This window comes from Loxodonta africana, chromosome 4 (assembly GCF_030014295.1).
Source record: "Loxodonta africana isolate mLoxAfr1 chromosome 4, mLoxAfr1.hap2, whole genome shotgun sequence".
Classification (NCBI taxonomy): Eukaryota; Metazoa; Chordata; class Mammalia; order Proboscidea; family Elephantidae; genus Loxodonta; species Loxodonta africana.
The window spans coordinates 21323564-21342405 of NC_087345.1; positions in this window are offsets into that span (position 1 = coordinate 21323564).

Genomic DNA, 18842 nt, shown 5'->3' on the forward strand with positions numbered 1-18842 from the left:
AAGAAGATGGAGGGAATACACGGAGTCATTGTACCAAAAAGATTTGGTCAACGTTCAACCATTTCAGGAGATAGCGTATGTTCAAGAACTGATGTTATTGAAGGAAAAAGTCCAAGCTGCACTGAATGCAGTGGCAAAAAACAAGGCTCCAGGAATTGACAGAATATCAATTGAGGTGTTTCAACAAATAGATGGAACACTGGAGGGGCTCGCTTGTCTACGCCAAGATATTTGGAAGACAGCTACTTGGTCAACTGACTGGAAGAGATACACATTTGTGCTCATTCCAAAAAAGGTGATCCAACAGGATGCAGAAATTATCAAACAATACCATTAATATCACACACAAGTAAAATTTTGCTGATGATAATCAAAAAACAGTTGCAGCAGTACATTGATGGGGGAGTGTCAGAAATTCAACTGGATTTAGAAGAGGATGTGAAACGAGAGATACCACTGCTGATGTCAGGTGGATCTTGGTTGAAAGCAGAGAATACCAGAAAGATGTTTACCTATGTTTTATTGACTATGCAAAGCACTTAACTGTGTGGATTTTAACAGATTATGGATAACATTGTGAAGAATGGGAATTCTAGAACACTTAATTGTGTTCATGAGGTACCTGTACATAGACCCAGAGGTAGTAGTTCAAACAGAACAAGGTGATACTGTATGGTTTAAAATCAGGAAAGATGTGCATCAATGTTGTGTCCTTTCACCATACTTATTCAATCTGTATGTGAGCAAATAATCTGAAAAGCTGGGCTATACGAAGAAGAACGTGGTATCAGGATTGGAGAAAGACTCATTCACAACATGCAATATTCAGACGACACAACCTTGCTTGGTGAAAGCAAAGAAGATTTAAAACACTTACTGATGAGGATCAAAGGCTAAAGCCTTCAGTATGGATTACACCTCAACATAAAGAAAACAAAAATCCTCACAACTGGACCAAGAAACATCATGATAAATGGTGAAAATATTGAAGTTGTAAAGGATTTTATTTTACTTGGACACACAATCAACGCCCATGGAATCAGCAGTCAAGAAATGAAAGGACATATCACATTGGGCAAATTTGTTGCAAAAGACCTCTTTCAAGTGTTAAAAAGCAAAGATGTCACTTTGAGGACTAAGGCATACCTGATCCAAGCCATGGTATTTTCAATTGCTTCATAAGCATATGAAAGCTGGACAAAGAATAAAGAAGACCTAAGAAGAATTGATGCCTTTGAATTATGGTGTTGGTGAAGAATATTGACTATACATACCATGGAAATTTTTTACCATGGACTGCCAGAAGAACAAACAAATCTGTCTTGGAAGAAGTACAGCCAGAGTGCTCCTTGGAAGTTAGGACAGTCAGGCTTTGTATTGCATACTCTGGACATGTTATCAGGAGGCATCAGTCTCTGGTGAAGGGCATCATGCTTGGTAAAGTAGAGGGTCAGTGAAAAAGAAGACCCTCAAGGTGATGAATTGACACAGTGGCTACAACAACAGACTCAAACATAGCAATGATTTTGAGGATTTCACAGGACTGGGCGCTGTTTCATTCTGTTGTACATGGGGTCACTATGAGTCAGAAACAACTCAACTGCACTTAACAACAACCAAACATTGTCTCTGATGTTGTTAGGTACCACAGAGCTGATTTTGACTCACAGCAACCCCATGTGGCAGAGTAGAACTGCCCCATAGGGTTTTATTGGTGGTAATCTTTAAGGAAGCAGATTGCCAGGTCTTTCTCCCAAAGAGTCACTGGGTGGGTTTGACTCACCAACCTTTTGGTTACCAGCTGGTTAACCCTTTGTGCCACCAGGGCTCCTTGTTGTTGTAGTAGATTTTTTTTTTTTTTAGTAGTAATTGTTATCTCTATCAGGATGTCTAGCTAACGGGCATCTCAAATGTCTAACATGGAGTCCATGGTGCCCTCTGCCTCCAACCTCTTCCTCTCCAGTCTTCCCCACCTTGATAATGGCACCATTATCCCATTGGTGACTCAAACCAACTACCTAGGAGTCATTATTGATTCCTCTCATTTCCTCATCCTTTAAACCCAAACCATCATCAAGTTTTTTTCCATGCTACTTTCAAAATATATTTCAATCAGCCTACCTTTCCCTATCTCTGCTGCCCACACCCTGGCCTAAGCCACCATTACCTTTTGCCTGGATTTCTGTGATGGCCTCCTAACTGGCCTCCCAGCTTCCATTCTTTCACTTCTTAAATTCTCCACACAACAGTCAGAATTGTCTTTTAAAACTGTCATAGTGACCACTTAAAATGCTTCAGTGGCTTATTTTTGTCCTTATGACAAAACCGAAGCTTCTCACCTTGGCCTGTAAGGCTCTGGGTGGTTTAGTTCCATTTACATGTCTAATCTAGGTCATTTGCCTCTTGCTCCCTAAATTCCCGCCATCCTGGTTTCCAGTTTCAGCCTCAGAACCTGCGCATTTGCTGTTCCTCTGTCTGCAATGCTTTTCCTGCAGCCCCGGAAGCCCTTTTACCCTTAAAAGCCTTAAGTTAAATATCACCACGTCGTCATGAGACCTGAGAGCATCCTATTTCCAGTAGCCTTGCTCCCCCTTTCTTATTAATCAACGCCCCCCCCGCACTGTGCTTACAGCAATCTGACATTATCTTGTTCGTTTTTTACTTGCACATAACCTGCATACACACAACCATAGGAGAATTCCATAAGAGTGATAAGACTTGTCTCGTTCCCTGTCGCGTACCTGGTGCTGGTGCCTAGAACACCACCTGAGCCATCTGCGAACACAGCGACTGCCCAGTTTCTCCGAGGAGCCTCCTGAGGTCTAGGGAGGTCAGGTGACTTTCTCAGAGCTAGCTTCCAAGGACACTGCACTCTTGGCACTCCCGGAGGACCTTCTAGACACTCTTGGGGTGGAGAATTGTTACCTCACTTGGCTGCCTGAGCAGAGCGAGAGCTCGGAGTTATGAAGCAACTTTTCGCTGCAGGGGCCGAGGAGCCCAGGCGTGGGCGGGGCCTATCGGGAGGGCGGGGGGACGGGCCTTAGGGGCGGGGCCTCCGGGGCGGGGCCTCCGGGGCGGGGCCTCGCGGCCTCAGCCAATGGGGCTCCGCGGCGATGGCGTTGGCGCTCTGTGGGAGCCGAGCCGAGTTGCCTGCTTCTCCACAGAGCGGCGGACCGGCGGGCGCTCGGGCTGAGGCACCCAGGGGCGCCTGCTCCCTGGCGGCTCGCACGGTAAGCACCGCGCCGCAGCCGAGTAGACTTCGCGGGGTCTCTGGAAGCAGGAAGCCCCCACCGCAGCCGGCGGTGCTGGATGCGGACTCGCGGACCGGCCCTCTAGGAGCCGCCTCCCGGGCTTCTCCTCAGGCTTCCCCGCCCCGCTGCTGCTGCCGGTCCCCGGGCTGGCCCCACGACAGATAGCGCAGGGCTGGCGAGCCGGGGCTGCCCGCGGGGCCCGGGAGCCAGAGAGCCCGGCGCAGGGTGGTGTCGCCCAAGATCCTCTCTGCGGGGCGCGGGGCGCGGGGCGCGGGGCGCGGGGCGCCGGGCAGAGCCTGCGGGACCCGGGAGCCGCAGCGGCCGGACTCTGCGCTACCGTCCCGCACCTGCCTTCGGGCTTCAGGCCGTCGTGACGTGTTGTCCTGGGGCTAGTGGTCTGATGTGTCATGCCATGTCCTATTCCGAGTCATCCTGGGGCGCGGGGGGAAATCTCAGGGAGGCTCCCCGGCCAGGCACTCGATAAGGCGCCTCATGGATTCATGCAGCAATTATTGAGCTCCTGCTGTGTGTCGGGCGCTGTGTTAAACCCGAAGGACAGGAAGGAGAATAAGGGGTGTGTTGAAGTTCTTGGGGCTAAGAAGGACAGCTAGAGGAACAATTACAGAACATTGCAGGGGACAGCAGATGGAGAGGAGGGGATCACTGAGTGGAACTTGGAGGAGAAGGAGGATTTGCCAGGCTGAAAGCTGTGTGGTGGGAACGCATGGGGTTGAGCGGATAGCAGGAATTCCAGGTAGGTTTTCATGTGGGAAGCTAACCCGCTTCCTTCGAGATGATTCCGACTCATTGTGACCCTATAGGACTGAGTAGAACTACCCCATAGGGTTTCCAAAGGGCCGCTGATGAATTCCAACCGCCGACCTTTTGGTTAGCAGCGGAGAACTTACGCGCTGCACTAAAAAAGGGTGAAGGAACTGAAAAGTGCGGTGCCCCGACCTGGAACATGAGGTCATCCTGAAACTGATCTGCAGCTGATCTGTAGGACCGGGCATACTGTGGGCAGAAAACGAGCTGTGAACGTGGCAGGGGGGCTAGAGCATGCAGGAACCTTAAGATGCAGCCTGAAGATACTTAGAATGTTGTCCCTAGTTGGCCCAAGGTTCTGGAAAAATTCTGCTCCGTGATCGGGTCACTCTGGTAGCTCTGTGGACCATAGAATGGAGGCCGGGGCATCAGGAGGCTGGTAAATTGGAGTTTTTATTATTATTATTATTTTAATCTGGGGCTTGGTGCAAACATTCTGGCCCCTTAAGGCAGCCCCCTGAGCCCAGGAGCCCTGTTTCCTGGCTTCTGGGCATGAATTAGGGTGGTGAGGGTGTGCTCTCCCTATGATGCTTGCTTCTGCAACCTTAAGTCATATTCATATTGTTTCTGGAGCCTGTAACCTCGATCTTGTCGTCAGAGGTGGTCCCTAGAGGATTGTGCAGTGGTGCCTCTGCGCCCCCCCCCACTCTGATCATCTGGCCCTCTCTGTGGCCGTCCCCACTCGTTGAGTTCCCCTTTCTGCCCACAGAGGCCGAGTCTTGGTGCTTAGAGGCAGAGCTGTGTGTAAAGTGGTGTAATAGAGCAAAGGAAGTTCAGAGTGAAAGTCACACTAGCTATGTGCCTTGGGGACATTATCAACCTTTCTGAACTTCAGTTTTCTCATTTAAAAGGACATCATAATACTCATCTACCCTAGGTCAGGTTCTCTGGAAAGAAACTGAGACTGAGCTTTGTGCACAGGAGGATTCTTGGGGAGCAGGATTAGGCAGAGGGAGAAGTTAACCTGTGATGCAGTTGCAAGAGAAGTCTCAACTGATCCCATGGGCTAAGGCGCCAGGTCTTTGGACCCCCACATTGACCAGCCAGTGGGTGCAGGGTGCCCCATGGAGAGGGTGTATGCTTGGGTGAGGCAGCTTCCTTCACCAGGGCAGTTCCTGAGCTGTGAGCAGCCAACACTTCTAGCAGCTGTGGGTGGGAAGTGAGGCGTGCCTAGGTCTTGGAGGGTGATCAAGAGGTGCTCTGTAGCATCCCTACACTGCCTCACAGGATGGGTGTGGGAAGTAAATGTGAGAACTGACACAAAGTGCTTCATACTGTGGCTAGTGCAGAGCAGGCACTTGAAAATGTTCATTCCTCTTGCCTTGATAGCCCTTGGCTGCATCTGAAAGTGGCTTTTGGAGTTTGAGTTAAGCAAATCAGCTTTTGTGAGGAAATAGGCGGTAATAATAATTGCCACAACTGCTACTGCTACACAGCATTGAGTGCCTACTACATAGATATATTCTCTCCTAGTAGTCCAATAATGCTCCAAGTTAGGTAATTTTATTGTCGTTTTACAGTTAACCTAGTCTTTTCCAGAACCTGGAAACATAAAATAATAATAACAATCACAACTATGATTTTTACACTCTACAAGTGCTTTTATTGGTGGATTGATCAATTCATTTATTTATCCTGTTATTAATTCAGTCAATGTGTATTGAGTGTCTCCTGGATGGTAGACACTGTCCTAAGTCTGTTAGTCATAGGGGACACAGAGGCAGACATTGCATGTTTGATTCTTCACAAGCAAACATTGAAGGCTGGAACATAGCATCAGATAGCCATGATATGACAGATTAAGAGGCCCTTTGTCTATGACTCCTTCTCACCCTTCATTTTCAATACCACCCCTCAGAAAGGCCTTCTGGAACCACCTTGTGTAAAGTAGGTCCACCCCTCATAGCATTTGTTGATCCACTGTGTCTGCTTTTCTTTAGTTGGTCCTCCCACCAGACTGTAGGCTCCAGGGGATCATACATTGCTGCATCCCCAGAGCCCAGCACAGATTTTCTGAATGAAATAAATGAATGAAGTGGTGCTTAACAGGGTGGTCCAGGAAGGTCGATCTGAGGGGGTGAAATTTACAGCAAGGCTGAAGGGTGAGAAAGAACCAGCAATGCCAAGATCAGACAAGAGCTTGTTCAAGGACCATGAGGTGGAGGACTGGAACCTATTGTGATTGGAGCACAATGGGCAAGTTGAGGAGAGTGGCCTTAGATGAGTTTGGAGAAGTAGATGGGGCCCTGGAGGCCATGCTGAGCTTGGACTTTATTCAAAGCGCAATGAGAAGTCATTGAAGGATTTTAAACATAGGAATAACTTGATATTATAGTATATATCTGTTCGTTTTCTGTCTTGCCTCTAGAAGAAGGATGCTCAATAAATATTGGTGAGGTGGTTTATATTTTTTTAAGAAGTTTCCACTAGCTGCCAGGTGAAAAATGAATTAGAGAGGAGAAAGAATGGAACCTGTCACTAGTTAGGAGTTAGGTATGTATATCTGAAGAAGATGCTGGTGCCTTGGGGTAGAGGATAGCAATAAAGTTAGGCAAAAGTAGGATGTGAGGTATATTTTGGAGGTAAAAGTAGGATCTGAAATATATTTTGGAGGTTTAAGACTGGGTGGATTGGAGTATCGTTCACACTGTAGAAGAGACTAGGTGAGGAGAAGGTTGTGGTTGTTTAGATGTCAGACAATGAAATGGATGAGATCTAGGGAGAATATAAGAGCAAAGCAGAGCCTGGATCATTCTTTAATTGATCCTCATAACAGCCCTAGGCAGATGCTCTTGTCCCCGTTTTCAAAATAGGAAACTGAGACCCAAAGAAATGACTTGCCCAAGATCAGACAGTTTGTTCATGTGATCTCCTGGCTTGCAGTCCTTTGTGTTTCCCACTTCATTATGATGCCATTTAAAACTTCAGCAATGACCTTCCCACCCTCCTCCTGTTTCTGCTTCTCTACCTCCCTTCTTCCCTTCTCTTCCCTTCCCATCTTTTCTCTTCCCTTCTTCCCTCCCTTCCTTCTGAACTGTGATTGAGTACTCCCATGTGGTAGGCACTTTTCACTGGAGAAGGTGTGCATGACTTTAATCCTGTGGAATTTACCTAGTAAACAAACGACTGCAGCCAGCTAATACAGGGGACCTTAGGAACACAGAGCAGGCCCATCTATTTGAGGTTTGGGGGCAGAAGGAGGCTCCTAGAGGAAGTGACAGTTAAGCTGACACAGTAGAAGCAATGAGCCTGGAAAAGGGAATATTTGGGGCTCTAGGGGGTGATCCCTAAAATTTGTATTGGGAATTCACTATTCTTTTCATTTCTCAGATCTTCACAAGTTATTGGCATTTTCCAACTAATTAAGAGGTTCTGTGTTTTCTATAACCTTGGAGGCAGTAAGTAGACAAATGACTTGCTTTGATTTTAAGTGGGAACTTCAGGGGGATAGCAAGGTAGGGTAGAAACAACATTGCTTTCAAAGTCAGGCTTCATCTCTTGAGAAAGTGACCTACCCTTTCTGAGCCTCACTCTTTATACCTGTGAAATGGGGCCAATAATGCCCACTGCTCAGCATAGGAAATCAAAGAGATGATATAGTAAAACGCAAGAAGCCCAGATGGCACAATGATTAAACATGTGGCTGCTAACCGAAAGGTTGATTGTTCAAATCTACCCAGTGGCCTTGTGGGAGAAAGATCTGGTGATCTGCTCCTGTGAAGATTACAGCCTAGGAAACCCTGTGGGACAGTTCTACTCTATGACATGGGGTCACCATGAGTCGGAATCCACTCAACAGCACCCAGCAACAACATCATAAAGAGCAGTGCACGTAATAAATACTCAGAAAAATGTTACCTCATTTCTTTTTGGAGAGGCAGAGTTTCTGAGTAGAGCAGTGACCCCCTACACTCTGTACACTAAATAAAAATAGTTATTCATGCTCCCCTCTGAAGGTCCTGCCTTAGATGGCTTGGAGTGGAACACAGCAATCTGTATGTTTAGAAAGCATCTCAGATGATTCTGACATAAGCAAGGTTCCAGCACCAGTGGTTTACCGAATACTTGAGTATTTGCTATGATGGACATGAAAGGGTTAAGCACCTAGAAGCAAGATTTTGCCTTCTAGGAATTATTAGCCAATGGCGGTCCTGATCGATGATGTAATGTCTCTGGCTGGCACTCCATTGGTTAAGTGTATTGTTTCTCTCTTCAGCCGTGAGGAGCAGAGCTGAAGCCCAAGGGTTAATAATTCCGTGGTAGCAGACAGAGCTCTGTACATTTTTTTTTTTTTTTCTGTCCTCTTCTGCCAGGTGTGAGTGTGTAGCAGGGCCCAGCAGATTGTTGCCCTTCTCCTTCCAAAAAACAGCTGTACCATCCTACGCCACCCTCGCCTCCTTACTGCCTCCCAAGCAGAAGAGCACATGTCCCTGTAGTACTACAGAGGAGCAGGAGGAGGAGGGGGAGGAAGAGGAGGAGGAGGAAGAGAAGGACCCTTTAGGGAAGAGAGAGCCCTTTCAAAGTTCCACACTGCAGTCTGTCCTTGCCACAGGGACTGATACAGCCCTAGCTGCTCTGCCTACAGAGATCCCCTGGATGAACTGCTAAACTGCCACCTGCTTCCAAGCCTTGCTCAACCTGGAGGAATCCTCAGAACCAGGAGGTGAGGCCAAGGTTTTGAAGAGGGAGCGGGCACCATAGGGATGAGCCTTGTGCAGTAGGAGGAAACAGCTCTTAACTGACGGTCAGGCAAAGGCTCATTCCTACTGCTGTCCTGGCATGCTGTGTGGTCTTGGATAAGGGTGTCTCCCTCTCTGGGTCTGTTGTTCACGTGTATAATGTGAGGCTTGGGTTAGGGCCCTCTGAGTTCTGGGAGATAGTGGCTGAGGCGTGTGCTCACCAGGAGCTAAAAGCAAGCATGTCTTGGTATAGGTTTCCATCAGAAGCTTCCTGGAGATAAGAGCTTTTCTCTTGGAATCTGGAGTAGGAGGAGAGTGGGTCAGGTTAGTATTGTATCCCTGGAGACAACTACAACACTGGTCCCTCCTTGTATTGTCTGGGTCCCTTCTTCAGTACTCCAGCTCAGCCACATGGCACTTGGTAGACCCTGGGCTTCTCCAAAAACTCGTGAATGGTCTCAGGGGTTTTGATCATGTTTTCTGGGAGTGCTTTAGGTCCTTGACCCTTGAATTGTCAGTTTGCCTTGAGTTTGGCTGTCCCTTTCCTAGCTGTCCCAGGTTGGAGCTCTTAGGGGTGGGGAGGGGGAAACTTCTTTGTATTATGGGTAGCGCTGTTGTGATGTTTTCTTGTTTGTGTTTAATGAGGCATGGGTTATTGCCCCAGCTTCAGAGTTCTCACCTTGTCCAAAGAGGGTCCTAATGCAAGAATGGCTACCTTGAGGTATAAATTGAAAACAGTGGGAATGAGGGAGGAGGAGAGTAACTGGAAAGGCTGCTAGTGAGAAACTCTGGTTTAATAGTAATTCAAGGAAACCTGGCACTTCATAGACTTATTATGATGCAATGGAGTCCTGGTGGTACAATTGTTAAGTGCTTAGCTGCTAAACAAAAAGTCAGAGGTTCAGTTTGAACCCACCAGAGGCTCCTTGGGAGAAAAGACCTAGTGATCTACTCCCATAAAGATTACAGCCTAGGAAACTCTATGGGGCAGTTCAACTCTGTCATATAGGGTCACTGGGAGTGCTCACTTGTCTATGCCAAGAAATCTGGAAGACAGCTACCTGGCCAACCAACTGGAAGAGATCCATATTGTACCCATTCCAAAGAAAGGTGATCCAATCGAATGTGGAAATTATCAAACAATATCATTAATATCACACACAAGTAAAATTTTGCTGAGGATAATTCAAAAGCAGTTGCAAGGAACTGCCAGAAATTCAAGCTGGATTCAGAAGAAGATGCGAAACAAAAGATATCATTGCTGATGTCAGACAGATCTTGACTGAAAGCAGAGAATACCGGAAAGATGTTTACCTCTGTTTTATTGACTATGCAGAGGCATTCAAATGTGTGAATCATAACAAATTATGGATAACATTGGGAAGAATAGGTTTTCCAGAAAATTTAACTGTGCTCATGAGGAGACTGTACATAGACCACGAGGCAGTCATTTGAACAGAACAAGGAGATACTAACCCACAATCCACTGCCATCGAGTTGATTCTGACTCATAACGACCCTATAGGACAGAGTAGAACTGCCGCATAGAGTTTCTAAAGAGCATCTGGTCAGTTTGAACTGCCGACTTTTTGGTTAGCAGCTCTAGCACTTAACCACTACGCCACCAATTTCCAAAGGGATACTGGTGTGGTTTAAAATCAGGAAAGGTGTGCATCAGGGTTGTACCCTTTCACCATACTTATTCTAGCTATATGCTGAGCAAGTAATCCGAGAAGCCAGATTGTATGAAGCAGAACATGGCATCAGAATTGGAGGAAGGCTCATTAACAACCTTCAATATGCAGATGACACAACCTTGCTTGCTGAAGGTGAAATGGACTTGAAGCACTCACTGATGAAGATCAAAGACTATAGCCTTCAGTGTGGATTACACCTCAACACAAATGAAACGAAAATCTTCACAACTGGACCAATAAGCAACATAATGATAAATGGAGAAAATATTGAAGTTTTTAAGGATTTCATTTTACTTGGCTCTACAATCAATGCTCATGGAAGCAGCAGTCAAGAAATCAAATGAATTATTACGTTAGGCAAATCTGCTGCAAAAGACCCCTTTAAAGTGTTAAAACCAAAGATGTCACCTTGAAGACTAAGGTGCACCTGACTCAAGCCATGTTATTTTCCATTTCTTCCTATGCTGGGCAAGGAATAAAGAAGACTGTAGAAGAACTGGTGCATTTGAATTATGACGTTGTCAAAGAATATTTACTATACCATGGTTGGCTAGAAGAATGAACAAATATGTCTTGGAAGAAGTACAGCCAGAATGCTCCTTAGAAATGTAGATGGCAAAACTTCGTCTCATACACTTTGGACATGTTATCAGGAGAGACCAGTCTCTGGAGAAAGACATCATGCTTGATAAGGTAGAGGGTCAGCAAAAAGAGGAAGACCCACATCAAGATGGATTGACACAATGGCAGCAACAATGGGCTCAAACATAGCAACGATTGTGAGGATGGCACAGGACTGGGCAGCATTTTGTTCTGTTGTACCTAGGGTCACAATGAGTCAGAGCCAACTCAATGGCACCTAACAACAACAACAATCCAGTTTACTGTGTGTGAGTGTAGAGGATTAGCAGGTGCTTGGCCTGAAGGTGAACTTCCATTCATTCAGTTCAGGGCCCTTACTTTATAGATGAGAAATACAGAGGTCCAGGGAAGGTAGGTGGCTTGTTCCATTTCACTATACCAGTTAGTGGATAGATGGCAGGAGGTGGAGACCAAGGCTCCTTGTCTTAGGCTTTTGAAATTGTATTGCTATTAGTTAAAAACAGAACCTTCATTTGAGAACTTTGGGATGGTTTAACTTTAGTTATGCTCACCTCCAGGCCCTTTGCAGTGCCAACAGATTGAAGTAAGACTTACTGTGTACCTATGCTGCCCTTGGCATGTGTGGCTGTTGTCTGAGACATGAGAGGAGGGTGTTAGCAAACAGAGTCTGATACCTTGTCCACTTCCTTGAGGAGCTTCAGGATGGACATGTGTGTTTCATGAGGGGTCTAGTTCACAGGTCTGCAAGCTTTCCCAATTGATGGCAGACACCTTGGCTCTTTCACTCTGTGTGTGGTTGTTGTTGTTAGGTGCTGTCGAGGTGATTTCTACTCATAGCGTCTCTATGTGACAGAGTAGAATTTCCCCATAGGTTTTTCTAGGCTGTAATCTTTACGGGAGGAGATCACCAGGTCTTTCTCCTGCAGAGCTGCTAGGTGGGTTCGAACTGGCAACCTTTGAGTTAGCAGCTGAGTGTTTAACTGTTACACCACCAGGGCTCCTTGTGTGTAGCTAGGGCCTGACTTGTAGTACTGTAAGAACACTTGCCACGTGACGTGTGGTCTCTGTTCTCTGTCTTCCCATCTATGCTTCATGTTTCCAGGGCGGACTCCTAAGGTGTTGAAGCAAATTAATTCATAGAGCTACCTAACTGGGGGGCGGGGAGAGGGGGGCGGTGTCAACATCTTACATGTGGAGAGATATACATTCTGAAATTTTTTAAAAACACAAGTAATTGTTTAAAAGTGCAGCACAGATATTTAACTTTTCTTGATCTTTCCTTAATGCTAATGAAGTATCATTCTGATGCCAGGCTTCAAATATTCAAATGATTATCATAGGAAGGAGGGATCATAATTACTCTGCAGGCCTGGAGGGCAAAGCTAGCAACTGCTCTGGAAGTTGTAGGTGTCTGGACAGAGAGCAGATAGCAGATAGACGAAAAGTGTGCTGATGGTGGGAGCTGTTCAGGGGCGTAGAGTCCACCTTCCATGGCACCTCTTGTTACTGGAAGTTCGCGATAACCCCCAGGGATTTCTACCCTGGGAAGGAGTGACACTTGACAGCCTCTGACTTTCCTTCTCGATCTAAGACTTCTTGATTATTGATCAAGGAGAAAACGAGGAGAAGCCTTTAGCACAGCAGAGCTGCATCTTACCTATGCCTTCAGCCACAGTATGCAGTGAAAATCATTACCCTTGGAAATTACCATGGAAAATATTTTAATTCCCCAAAATATTGCATTACACATGGTTTTTGTGTACGTAACCCTGAGCAGTAATTCCTATGCTAACCAGTGTGTGAAACACTGAGCTAGACCGAAAGAAATAGCAAAATGTAAGTGTATATGCAATCGTCTGGGTCTTCAAACCATTCTGTCTTTAAGGTAACTGTCAAATTTCTAGCTGAAATGGGGTATAATACAGGGTGCAGAATTCTCAGGTATTCTTGCTTGCTGGCAGGGTTTATGCCATTCCTCTTGGGTAAACAGCCTCTAATACTCTCATACATGTTAACAGTTTTTTTTTTTTTAATGATGATGAAAATTAAGTGAGATAATACGTATGGAACCCTCCAGCCCAGGAACTGTTACAGAGAAGGTTTTCCAGAAAGTAAGCAGCATCATGCTTTAACAAAGTTGTCCATGCTGGTCTTTGAAAAGTTGTAGCAAAGAACTTGCCCACTGTGTCCAAGTTGGCATTTCCTCTTTGAGGCTGGCATTCCCTATTTAACTCCATTGGATGGTTGTCACTCTCATGTTCTTGAACATTGCTTCTGAAATCCAAAATGGGAAAAGAATGGGACTGGAAGCTAAATAAACCTGAATTCAAAGTGCCTACCACTGTGTGACATTGGGCATGTTACTTAACCTCTCTGTCTGGTTTTGTCGCTTGTGAAAGTGGGACCAATAAAACCCACTTTGAGTGGTGAATGGGAGGACTAAATAATAACCTTTAAAGAGTGCCTGGAATATGTAGAGTAGGTGTTCTATGCATGCTAATTTATTCATTCTTCTTGGAAAGGCGTTAGAGAGGTGCTTTGGCTTTTTTAGTCTTACCTCAAATTTCTCTGCCCACATTATTAGCACTCTAGATAGTTTCCTACAAGCCCTCAGGAAACCTTATGTGGCATTGCTCTAAGAGTGCTGAGTGCATGCAACCTTGCCCCCTCCTAGCTCACCCTAGTGCCAGTTACCTACACAAGCACCAGTATCTTAGTTATGTAGGGCTGGTGTAACAAAAGATACTGGAAGTGGATGGCTTTAAAGAACAGAAGGCTAGAAGTCCACACTTCAGTGTGCAGCTGTAAGGGGAAGTCCTTCTTTGTCTATTTCAGCCTCTACCGTAGTAGCTGCCAGCAATCCTTGGTATTCCTAGGCTTGTAGATATATCTGTCTCCATCATATGTCTTCCTCTTCCCCCTGTGCGTCTCTGTGTCTATTCTGGTGTTTTCATAACTCTGAAATGATTAGGTTTAGGACCCACACTATTCTGAAATGACCTCATTAACGTAACAGAAGAAATCCCTATTTTCAAATAGGGTCATATTTAGAGGTACAGGGGTTAAGATTTCAACACATATTTTGGGGGATACAGTTCAATCCGTAACAATTAGAAAGTTGTACTTAGAAGGGAGATGTTGAACTTAATCCATTTTTAAGGCACTAATAGCTGAATTAAATTTTCTGCTTTAAGGTGCTGTGGTAGTGCAGTGGTTAAGCACTCAGTTGCTAACCAAATGGTCAACAGTTTGAACCCACTAGCGACTCCTTGGAAGAAAGTTGTGGCAATCAGCTTTCTTAAAGATTATAGCCTTGGAAACCCTATGGAACAGTTCTGCTGTGTACTACAGGGTCACTAAGTCTGAATCAGCTTGCTGGGAACAGGTTTTTAAGGTTACTATGAGTCAGAATCCCTGGTAGCACAGTGGTTAAGAGCTATAGCTGCTAACCAAAAGGTCAGCAGTTCGAATCCACCAGGCGCTCCTTGGAAACCGTATGGGGCAATTCTACTCTGTCCTATAGGGTCACTATGAGTTGGAATCGACTCGACGGCAGAGGGTTTGGTTTCTTTTTTTTGGTTTATGAGTCAGAATTGACTCAACAGCATTTTTTTTTTTTTAATTCAGGGCCAAATGATTTGAGGGGTTCTACAAAGGAATCTTTGAACCAAAATATGGGTTCAAGTTCAAAGTATTGGGAATTTTATCACCAGGAGTACCAGGGTGCCAGGGGTTAGGACTTTATATCTTTTTTTGGAAAAAAATTCAATCCATAACGCATGGTTTGACTTTTTTAATTGATTTTATTTTTTAAATTCACACAATAAAGTTGATTTTGTTTTGGTGTTCAGTTCTATGACTTTGAACACATGTATGGATTTATGAAACCATTACCACAATCAGGGTACCGAACAGTTCCATCACCCTGGAATGTTCATTTCAATGGTTTATTCATTCATCATTTTGACAAATATTTATGGGGTTCTTATCCCGTGATAGGCAGTGTTCTAGATGCTGGGGATATATCAATGAACAGTACCAAGATCCCTACCTTCATAGATCTTATATTCTAGTGGGGAATATAAAATAACCAAAAAACAAATATATAACATAAGTTAATGATGAATGTCATGAAGTGAAATGATGGTATAGGAAGATGCCATTATAAAAAAGTCAGTTAGAGGTCTCTCTGAGAAGTTATGCTTGAACAAGGGCATAAATGAAGTTTGGGAGTAGGTTTTGAAAATATCTTTGGAAAAGAGTTCTAGGTAGAAGCAACAGCAAGTTAGATTGAGAGGCATGAGAAGGTAGAGTTAGAGATGATGTTACTAGAGAGGTACCTGAAGCCAGGTCCACTGGAGACTCATAGGCTGGGGAGAGAAGACTGCATTCTATTCTAAGTCAGAGGTTTCAAGCAAGGAGGCCATATGGTGTATTAGCTTCCTAGGGCTGCTGTAACAAAATAACATAAAAACAAATTTCCTGTCTCAAAGTTCTAGAAGCTAGTAGTCTAAATTCAGGGTGTCAGCAGGGCTATGTTCTCTCTGAATGCTCTAGAGAAAGATCCTTTCTTTTCTCTCCCAGCTTCTAGTAGCCCCAGGAGTTCCTTGGTTTGCAGCTGCCGCGTAACTCCATAGTCACGTGGCCATCTTTCCTCTGTGTGTCTCTCTGTATCTCTTCTCTTTTATAAAGACATCGATCAGTTGGGATTAGAAAACAACCTACTCTGGTGTAATGTGGAACATTAGAGGGAGAAAGGAGTCCAGGATGACTCCAAAGCTGTGAAACCGTATGGCAACACCGTGGGAATGCTAAGAGTTTAAATATCATTAGGACATGGTCTCTGCCCTCGAGTAGCTCACAGTCTGGTGAGGGGAGATTTACCATAAGCTGCAACATGACTTGGAGATCATACAGAAAGTATTAGGGGAGCACAAGTAAGAGAGAAAGTACAAAGTCTAAGGTTTGCAAGACTAGCTCTCCAGACAGCTGTTCTTAAACTTTAGTGTGTGTAAGAATTAATTGGGGAGGTTGTTAAAAATGCAGCTGTCTAGGAAAATGATACTGGTGAAGAACGAGCTTCTTGGATCAAGTAGACACATGAGACTATGTTGGCATCTCCTGTCTGGAGGGGAGATGAGAAGGCAGAGGGGGCCAGAAGCTACCCGAATGGACATGAGGAGAGAGAGTTGAGGGAAGGAGTGTGCTGTCTTATTAGGGGGAAAGCAGTTAGGAGTGTATAGCAAGGTGTATATAAATTTTTGTACGAGAGACTAACTTGATTTGTAAACTTTCACTTAAAGCACAATAAAAATTAATTAAAAAGAAATGCAGCTGTCTAGGCCCCTACCCCAGAAGTAGGAGGTCTGGGATTAGCAGGCACCACAAATAGTTCTATGTGGGTAGTTGATGGATCACATTATGAAAAATCCTTGGGGGAGCTGCAAAGACTTCACAGTAGAGGTGATGTTTTAGATGGGATTTCAGAATTGAGTAGTAATTCTGGTTTGGCGAAAGTTGGAAAAAGAAGAGCCAAGCAGAGGGAAAAGCAAGGAGGAAGGTTTGGAAGAATGATAGAGAATGGCTGGAGCCTAGAATATACGATGGTGGGTGAACATGATGATGATGACTGACCGAAGAGTACATGTGTGTTTTAGTGGTGGCATGGGAGTCACATGTCTTCATGTGCTCAGTGAGTCTACAGTGACTGAAGCAACTTCCCAGTCACTAAAGTGAGGGCCTGCCATGGTGAGATAGATGAGGCAATCTCAGAGCTAGGTGTACAGAGTTGCCGTTGGGCTTTTAAAACCTCTTGTGGTGAAACACCTTTGAGGAAAGCTACCACTACACAGATTGAGGGGGGAGTTGTCACATGAGAGCTGGTAACTTCCAGAAATAGATGAGGCAGCTTCTGCACTGGGGTAGCCAGGGTTTGGGGTGTGGATCTGACTCCTGTACCAAAGTTGGACCCCAAAGCCAAGGATTTGGACTGGGCTTCCCACAGCACAGAGTACTACCTCTGGCCTGGACCAGCAGTGGGCTGATCTTCTGGGGATGGTGTGTGCAGAGGAATTCCCTGTGCCTAGAACCGCTTTGGGCCTTCCTTGAAGCTCTCAGACTCTGCATCTCCTTCTCCCATATCATCCTGCCTATTTTCCAAGGATGCCAGAGCCACCCTTCCTGTGGCATAACAACTAGTGTGCGAAGCATAGTCGAAAGCACTTTATGTGGATTAAATCATTTAATTCTCACCCTATGGATGAGCTAGAATTATGACCCCTACTTTATGATGAGCAAACTGACACACAGAACGGTTAGTGACTGGCCTAAGGTCATACAGCTAGGAAATAAAAGAAATAAAAGCACTGGAATCCTAGGTAGTTTTGACTTCAGAGCCCATGCTCTTAGCTGCTCTGTTACACGAACCCTCCAGGAGTGTCTTCAGAGTACGGGAAGGAGGAGGAAGAGGAATAGCAGTAGTAGCAGCAGCTAACCAGCAACCAGTTGCTGCTGCGTCAATTCATGGCAGCCTCGTGTGTGTCAGAGTAGGACTGTGCTCCACGGGGTTTTCAGTGGCTGATTATTTGGAAGTAGATCACCTGGTCTTTCTTCTGAGGCACCTCTGAGTGGACTCAAACTTCTCACCTTTCAGTTAGCAGCTGAGTGTATTAACTGTTTGCATCACCCAGGACTCCAGCAGCAGTAGATAGCATACATATAAAACTTATTATCGACCAGTCACTATTTTATCTGTTATTTTTAGCATTATCCCATGTAGGAAATATTTCAATAATAAATTTTTATGTTATAAAGTTTTTTTTTTTCTTTTAGCCTTTGGAATTAAAACTTTATATTTTTACGCTTTTCTAGTTGATAACAATATGATACGTATTTTGTGAGGTTTGAAAGGGCAACATGAAGTATTAAAATATCATGACGCCCTTAAGGTTGTGTTTGTATGTGGGACTGTTTGCCCTTACACCAAACAGCCCCAGCATTATGTTTTTAGAGTTCTTTACCCCGCATTCCCCTGCTTCTAGCAACTAGCATACTTGACTCCAGCAAAATTCCCTCTGATTTACCACGTCTGTTTGACTGAAATCAGGGAAGGCAAATGGCCAACTATGTATGCATTGTTTCCTGAGAAAGAATCAATAGTATCTGATTAAGGGGCTTTCCTTCTTTAAGGTTCAGAGGCAGGTCCTGTAGCCTGGTGGGCCTAAAGGTCTTTAATTTTCTTTATTTCCAGGTTCTCAGTGGGTGGTTGAGATAGTGCAGGAGTGTGATGTGATCTGAGAGAGAATGTTTTGAACTTTCCTTTGGCACAAGGAGAGAGGGAGTTCTGGAGAGGCTTCCTGAGCAAGGTAATAGCTGAGCTGAGCTCTGAAAGATTAATGGGGTCCACTAGTCCAAAGGGGTAAGGCGAGGCTTAGAGAAGAATTAAAAAGGATGGCATTTCAGAAAGCAGAAGAGCATCAAAGGCATAAGACTGCATGGCAGGTTAGCAGATTAATGTCAGTATAATGTGCAAGGGCACCGTGAGGAGAGATGAAGTTGGAGACAAAGCCAGCATAGGCCAGGAAGGGGTTTCAGTGCTACAGGGAAGAGCTTGGACATCCACCAAGGAACAGCTGCCGTGTTTAACCAGCAGAATGACACGGTCAGTTCTGTGTTTTAGGAAACTGTCTCTGACAATCTATGATGTGGAAATGGATTTGAAGGTATTATTTATGCCTATTCTCAAGAAAGGTGATCCAACTGCATGCAGAAATTATAGAACAATATCA